The sequence below is a fragment of the Myotis nattereri genome (genome assembly GCF_964212035.1).
Source record: "Myotis nattereri genome assembly, chromosome: 15".
Lineage (NCBI taxonomy): Eukaryota > Metazoa > Chordata > Mammalia > Chiroptera > Vespertilionidae > Myotis > Myotis nattereri.
In genome coordinates this window covers 14,185,646-14,193,146 of record NC_138090.1, presented here as the reverse complement: position 1 = coordinate 14,193,146, position 7,501 = coordinate 14,185,646, and positions in this window count along the sequence as shown.

Sequence of the window (7,501 nt, the reverse complement as noted above, 5' to 3'; positions counted from 1 at the left end):
CGAACGCCCCGCCGAACGCCCCGCCGAACGCCCCGCCGAACGCCCCGCCGAACGCCCCGCCGAACGCCCCGCCGAACATGCCCTCCCCAGGCGCCCGCTCGCCGGCCGCGCTTCCGGAAAACGCCGGGGAGGAGATTCGCGCTCTCCCCGCCGGGAGCCCCGCGGCGCCCGACACCTCGCGGCTCCGACCCCCGAAAGAAGCGCCCCGGCGGCCTCGCCGCGCCCGCCCTGAGGCCCGGGGCTAAGGGGAGCCCGTCGGGCGGCCGCCCGCTGAGAGGCAGGGAGCGCGGATCCAGGCGGCCCGGCCGCGCCGCCGAGAACCGCAGACACGGCGCGCCCCCGGGAGCTGCCTGGTGTGCTATCTTAATAAGGAAAGGGGAGGGAGGGAAAGGGCGGTGAAGGGAAAACAAGTGACTTCGAGGAAAAATAAATGAATAAATGGAAGATATTCATTGTTTTGTGACAATATCTGTTGGTGATTTCCTATCCCAGTGGTGCTAATTTCTACCCTCCCTGGTTGTGAAACTCCTGGGGAGATTTAGGCTGTTGAATTCTTTTGGGAGCCTCTGCTTTTAGGCAGATAAGGGGAGTTTAGGGGCGAACGAACACTTCTTCATTAGTGCTATATTCTGGATCCCTTTATCTCTATTTCAACTCAAAATTCAGAGGCTCTTTGCTGTCTCTTCCCCTCCCCAGGCCAGTTCATCAACCCTGCAAACAGATGCACCTTCACAGAACACCACTTTGGGTCACATAGTTCTGCTCAACACACTTCAGTAGTTTATCTGACCCACTGAATCCAGTCCGGCTTGGTCTTTTCTATCATCCTGCTTCTGCTTACATGATTTCCTCTACTCAAAACTCCCTCGCTGTGCCCCTTATTCGACAATAGGAAGAAAGGCACTACCGTGAGCCAGGCACACTTCTAAAAGCTTTATACATTTCAGCTCACTTAGCTTCACAGCCTATGAAGTAGAAACAGTTATCTTCCTATTGGAGATCAGGAGAGGGGAAGGTTGAATACTAAAGCACGGAACTAGAATTTGAACTCGGGGCAGGACGGCTCCCGTCTTCTCCACATACCACCCTGGCAGGACCTACAGAACCAGCAGGAGGGAAACGGAGGCACGGTTCTCCATGCTCCTGGCTGGGCCTGCTACCAGCCCGGCCATGGCATACTCAGCCCCACATGCGGCGCCCTATGTGCGGCGCCCTATGTGCCGCGCCAGCTCAGCCAGGTTCGGTGCCCCTGAGAGGGGGCGGTGAAGGATTGAGAAAAGACAGACAAGAGAATGAAAGCTGGGTCTAGGTGGAACACTGTCCTCTCTGATGGAGAGCTGGCGACAGCGCCACGGACTATAAGCCGTATCTTTATTTTATAGCCTGATTCCACGAGACAAAGGAAGGGTGGGGTCAAGATGTTTACAACATTCTCGTGGGTTTCGATCCTACTCAGTTACACGCACCTGAACTCTTATCAAGCCCACGTCACTCAGGCACGTGTTCGGACCATAGGTTCAAGCTTACAACTGTAGGTGTTGGCTATAATTGTGCTGGGAGGGCTCTGCACGTGGCAATGAGAGGACTGTGCTCTCTCATTAGTCCAAGGCTTGAACCTGTCCAAACACTGTAGCCACTTTCCACAATAGTCTTCTTCAGAAGTTACATTTCCTTGCTGGTACAGCCTCTTGCTTATGGTAGGTACTCTGTAAACAGTTCTATTTTATTCATGGGAGAACCATTTTATTTGTCTTTATCATATTTTCCCCTATATTTTATTACTGTAAGACATGAAATTTACCATTTTTAGGTGTATGATTCAGTGGCAATAAGTACATTCACAATGTTATGCAACCATTTTATACTCCCATGTCAAACTTCTTTTTATTAAGGTAAGATATGCATAACATAAAATCAACCTTTCTAGCCGAAACCGGTTTGGCTCAGTGGATAGAGCGTCGGCCTGTGGACTGAAAGGTCCCAGGTTCGATTCCGGTCAAGGGCATGTACCTGGGTTGCGGGCACATCCCCAGTGGGGGATGTGCAGGATTAGCTGATCGATGTTTCTCTCTCATCGATGTTTCTAACTTTCTATCTCTCTCCCTTCCTCTCTGTGAAAAATCAATAAAATATATTTTTTAAAAAAATCAACCTTTCTAAAGTAAACTGTTCAGTGGTATAAGTATTCACATTGTAGCATGTGTCAGGATTTTTTTTTTTTTAAAGAATAGTTTATTGATTTTTCAGGAGAGGAAGAAGAGGAAGCAAGAAACATGGATGTGAGAGCACAACATGGATCCACTGCCTCCTGCACGCCCCCTACCAGGGATCAAGCTCACAACTGGGTATGTGCCCTTGACCAGGAAGCAAACCAGCAACCGCCTGGTGCAAAGGATGGTGCCAGCCCACTGAACCACACCAGCCAGGGCAGGATTTTTCTCCTTTTTAAGGCCGAATAATATTCCATGTTATGTGTATGCCACCTCGTGTTTAATATACTCATTCACTGATGGACATTTGCGTTGTTTCCACCTTTTGACTGTTGTGAATAATGCTGCAGTGAACACAGGCGCAGTCGTTGTGAACATTTTTCACGTTTGCTTTTGCGCTCTTGTTGATATGCTTTTTTCTCAAATTGTTACTTTCCAGACAGCATTAACACTTTACCCCTAGATTCATCATTTGTCTCCTAAGAATAAGGATTGTTCTAGTGAACAATGTCACCATTATTAAACCCCTGTAAATGTATAGAATGCAACTTAACTGTACACCTAAAAATAATAAAATGTTATATATAGTTTACAATTTAAAAATTTTAAGAGTAGTTTAAAAAGTTATACCCCTCCAGCAGGGAAAAGTCAAAGACCTATCCCAGGATTTCTCAGAGGCACCATTGCCATTTGGGGCCTGATAATTCTTTGTTTGCGGGGCTGTCCTGTGCATTGCAGGGTGTTTGGCAGCTTCCCTGGCCTTGACTTGACATTAGCAGCACCTCCCCAGTCATGACAACCAAAACATATCCAGAAATTGCCAAATATCTCCTGGGGGAGGGGGCCACCATCTACCCTGTTAGAGAAACTCTGGTCTATATTAACTTTGCTGACTGACTGAATGTTGTTTGAAGCTCTACTTCTTACCCTCAGCTCAGCCCAGTCCTCTCCCATTGCCAAAGGAATTGTATTGGGTTTTACAACATGCACATGAATATATATTTTTCTTTTTATAATTTTGGACCTTTAAAAAAAATTTATATTGATTTCAGAGAGGAAGTGGGAGGGAGAGATAGAACCATCAATGATGAGAGAGAATCATTGATTGGCTGCCTCCTGCATGCCCCCTACTGGCGATCAGTCCCGCAGCCCTTGACCGGAATAGAACCCCGGACCCTTCCGTCTACAGGCCATAGCTCTATCCACTGAGCCAAATCAGCGAGGGCATGAAGAGATGTTTTTCAAATAAAGTGACCTTGAAAATGCAGTTTCTCTTCCACTTTGTGCACAACAGAAAAACAAAGCTCTGGAGAAGTCATTTGAATATAAGCTCCTGAAAGAATGTTACAAACTGCACAGGCCCAGCTGCCAGGCCTAGCTGCCTGTTTTATCTCAACTCCCTAGGCTTCCCCCACTAGAGATAGGAACAGAAGGGAATGACACCCTCCCCAAGGCTGTTCCTTCAGGAGATAGCCCCAACAAAGGGCAGGCTGAGTAAACCAGGCTTCAGTCAACCTTGAGATAGACCAGGAATGATGACTAAACCTTCAGCCTTGTCAGGACAACTCAGACCCCTTTGGAAATCCTTTGTTCCCCTCTCTCCCTCCTGCATGCGACCCCTCCCTAATGTATAATTTTTGCCCATAAATATCTGGAAAACTCTCTGTTCGGAGCCCAACTCCTCTGCTCCTGCGTGAGTATGAGTTGTGCCCCAGCATGCTGGAATAAAGCCTCTTGCTGATTGCATCAAGTGACGTCTCCTGCGGATGATTGGGTCGCCGTCAATCTATGGGACAGAGTGAGGGTCCCTCTTCGGGGGTCTCACATTTGGGGGCTCGTCCGGGATTAGACGACCACCCCCTCATCCGCGGAGCCGACCTTGGAGGTAAGAAGGGGTACCCCGAGTTGTTTGTCTTTGTCTTGTGTTTGTTAAGCAGTCTGGATTTGAGTGCGTGCTTTCGGTTTGGCAGCCGTTCAGCAACTCGTGAGAGTGGCCAAACAGTGGTCGGTAGACGTGCCTGGAGGACCACAGGTTGCAGCCCTGGGGGACGCCCCAAGGGAAGAGGGGGAGTCAAGGGACGCCTTGAGCCCCCATGTGGGGGGGTGTAAAAGCCCCCATGTGGGGGGGTGTAAAAGCCCCCATGTGGGGGGGTGTAAAAGCCCCCATGTGGGGGGGTGTAAAAGCCCCCATGTGGGGGGGTGTAAAAGCCCCCATGTGGGGGGGTGTAAAAGCCCCCATGTGGGGGGGTGTAAAAGCCCCCATGTGGGGGGGTGTAAAAGCCCCCATGTGGGGGGGTGTAAAAGCCCCCATGTGGGGGGGTGTAAAAGCCCCCATCTGGCTTTTTTTTCAGTTTTTCTTCCGCGGGGTCGGAAGGCTGTTCTTAGGTGTCTTTGTTGTTTGTTGTCTTTGTCTTTGTCAAAATGGGTTAGGGTCAGTCGTCTTTGTCGACCCCCTACCAGTCAGGCCCACTCCAAGTGAGTGGAAGGGGAGCTTGATCACCTCCTGGGAAGCCATAGAGCTCCCTTAGGCAAAAACTTGGACTGTCTGGTGTATGAATGTAAGTGTGAGAGTCTGTGTGAAGCGAAAGCTACTTTGTGCTGTCTGGCTATACACATGAGAGTATTTGTTATCTCTTTCTGTTGTTTAAAGATAGGGCAAACCCTGCTTTAAGGGGAAGAAAGTAGAGAACTTTTAATTACTTTCCCCTGAGGTATAATTTTGCTGTGTTAGGTTAAAATTTTAAAAGTCTAGGGTTAATTTAAAGGTATAAGGTTGCAACCCAAAGAAGTTTAAACAAAGGCTTGTTAGGTTAAGATTAGTACATTTTCTCATGGCCTGTGTATGGTGAGGGAGAGGGACTGCTGGATTTTTATCATGTGGTCCCGAGACCTGCGACTTACCTGCCCTTCCTGATAGATTTACAGTAGGTCTCTGTTAGGGACAGCATCCGCTCTAACTGTGGGAGGAAGAGAGCTGAAAACTGCTCCGGAGCGGGTGTAAGATGGGGTAGTAGTGGTAGAGTTTGCTAGATAGGGTAGTAGGCTCTCAGCCTGCTGAGATAGAGGAGCCCTAGGCTCAAGGACAGGAGGATAGGCAGAGAGGTCAAAAGTAGTAGAAAAGGAGAAGAATTTGAGCCTCTGGGGCTTAAAGAAGGAAAAATCTAGGAGAGAGAGAAGCTGAGGAAATGGTTAATACAGAAAAAGGGGGGGGCGTCAATGGGGAGAGCAGGGAGAGATAGTTTTTTGTTGATTTTTGCTTATCTGCTAGACTCAAGGCCACAAGCTGCTAAGCACAGTAAGTTTCTCTCTGACCCGTTTTGTTCTCTTTAACCCTTCCAAGACTAAATTAGACTGATACAGTATACTTGAAATTGCATAGGGAAGGAAGCACCTACTTTTAGTAATCTAAGAAATACTGGCTATAAAGGATTGAGGTTTCTAGGAATAAGGAATTACTGAGTAGAAGGTCTGAGGCATGGTTATGCATTTTTTAAGGACATAGAAAAAAAGTTTAAAGGCTAATTTGAAAGTATAAAATTTAGAAAGGTTGTGTATGTGATAAAAAGGAGAAGAGAAATGTTGAAAAAAAATTAATCAAATGGTACAGGCCAGTAAGCCAGAGAGAGTAAATAATTTACATTCTGCCTCCCTAAACAAAGGGTAAATAGTTATGCCAAAGTACTTAGGGAAAATGATAAAAGAAATATAACAGTTACAAGGAAAATCAGAAAATCTTACGGCAGGTCAGTGGCTTTTTCTCCTTATGTAATTCCTCTGAAATTTGGCAATGCTTAATAAGTCATGGCAATACATTTCTTTGCATAAATTCAATAAGACCAGTTTCCAGTAGTGGTTTTATTTAATAAAAACTTTGACTGGAGTATCATATTTTAAGGAGCCCTATCTGAGCTCTGAAGACTTGAAGCCAATAAGAGTGCCACAGGAGAAAGCCTGGTATCTTGCTTGGGAGCCCTGAAGATGGCTGGCGCTGGAGCGTCAGGCCCATGCCCTCTGCAACGAGTAGGAGGGCTACTGAGATGGGCCTTAAAGCCTAGAGCGTGGGCTCAGGTGGAGTTGCTACAGGTGAGGGATTCACCTAACACAGCAGATACAGCAGGCAGGCCTGATGGCAGCTGGATGGCTTGGCTTCCTGGCCCTACGGGGCACATTAAGATTCAATCATGAAATTCCAGCACAGGTAGTCGGTTACCATTCTTGTTGTGTTTATGCAAACATCAGGCCAAATTGAATACAGTAGATAAATTGGTCTTGATTTGGCTTTTTGAGAGCCATAGAGGAGTTTTAAGAAGAAAAATCCTATTGCAACAGAGGTTATTAAAACTGAAATGTTTTCTTTCCCTTCCACCAGACCATTTGTTACAGTTTATCTCCACCAGGTCACAAGCCCACCTCCTTCTGTGCCCAGGCCTCATCGTCCCTCTGACAGACAGCAAGGATCTCTTGGCTCTGAGAGAAACTTCTGTCCCTCCTCAGCACGAAGCAATTACAGAAGAGAATTCAACGCCCATTTTCCCTGAAAGAATTCAGAGCCAGGATCCTTGAGGTAATATAATAAGCAGTTAGACAGACATGAGCAGAGCAAGGACGATGGGCCAACTGGCACTGACTCCCCAGAAGCAGGAGGGAACTGGGCTGCAGACAAAGCAGCCCAGGAGGCTGCCCTAAAACCAGTGGGGACTTTACAGATTCTAGTGACTCTTCCAGACCCTGTACTACTCATCTCACCAGTTTACTCAAGTTCTTTCAGGTTTTACAGTCTACCCAGCAAGCAGACCAGAAGCACGTCCAAGATGATCTGCCTGTATCCAGTTCATCCCTTCCAACCTGGTGACACTGTCTGGGTAAAGAAATTTGCCACCCAAGGACTGAAAGGACCACCCCCACGGCAGTCAGGTCGACGGGATCCCGACGTGGCTTCATCACACCCGGCTTAAGACAGCCCAGGCAAAATAGAGAAGTCTAGGACTCAGTGGACCCTCATATCCACCCCCTTATGGGTCCTCTTATTATATTGCTTTTAATTCTTACTTTTGGGCCCTATATCTTAAACCGACTGGTCACCTTTATCAGAGAAGAAATAAGTGCTGTGCAAGTACTAGTGCTCAGGCAGCAATACCAGTCTCTCTGCCAGAGAGATAGTTTCGAAAAGGAATGTCTAGAGACAGAAGTTCCATGATTAGAACTTACCAAAAAGCAAATGGGGGAATGAAAGAATGTTACAAACTGCACAGGCCCAGCTGCCAGGCCTAGCTGCCTGTTTTATCTCAACT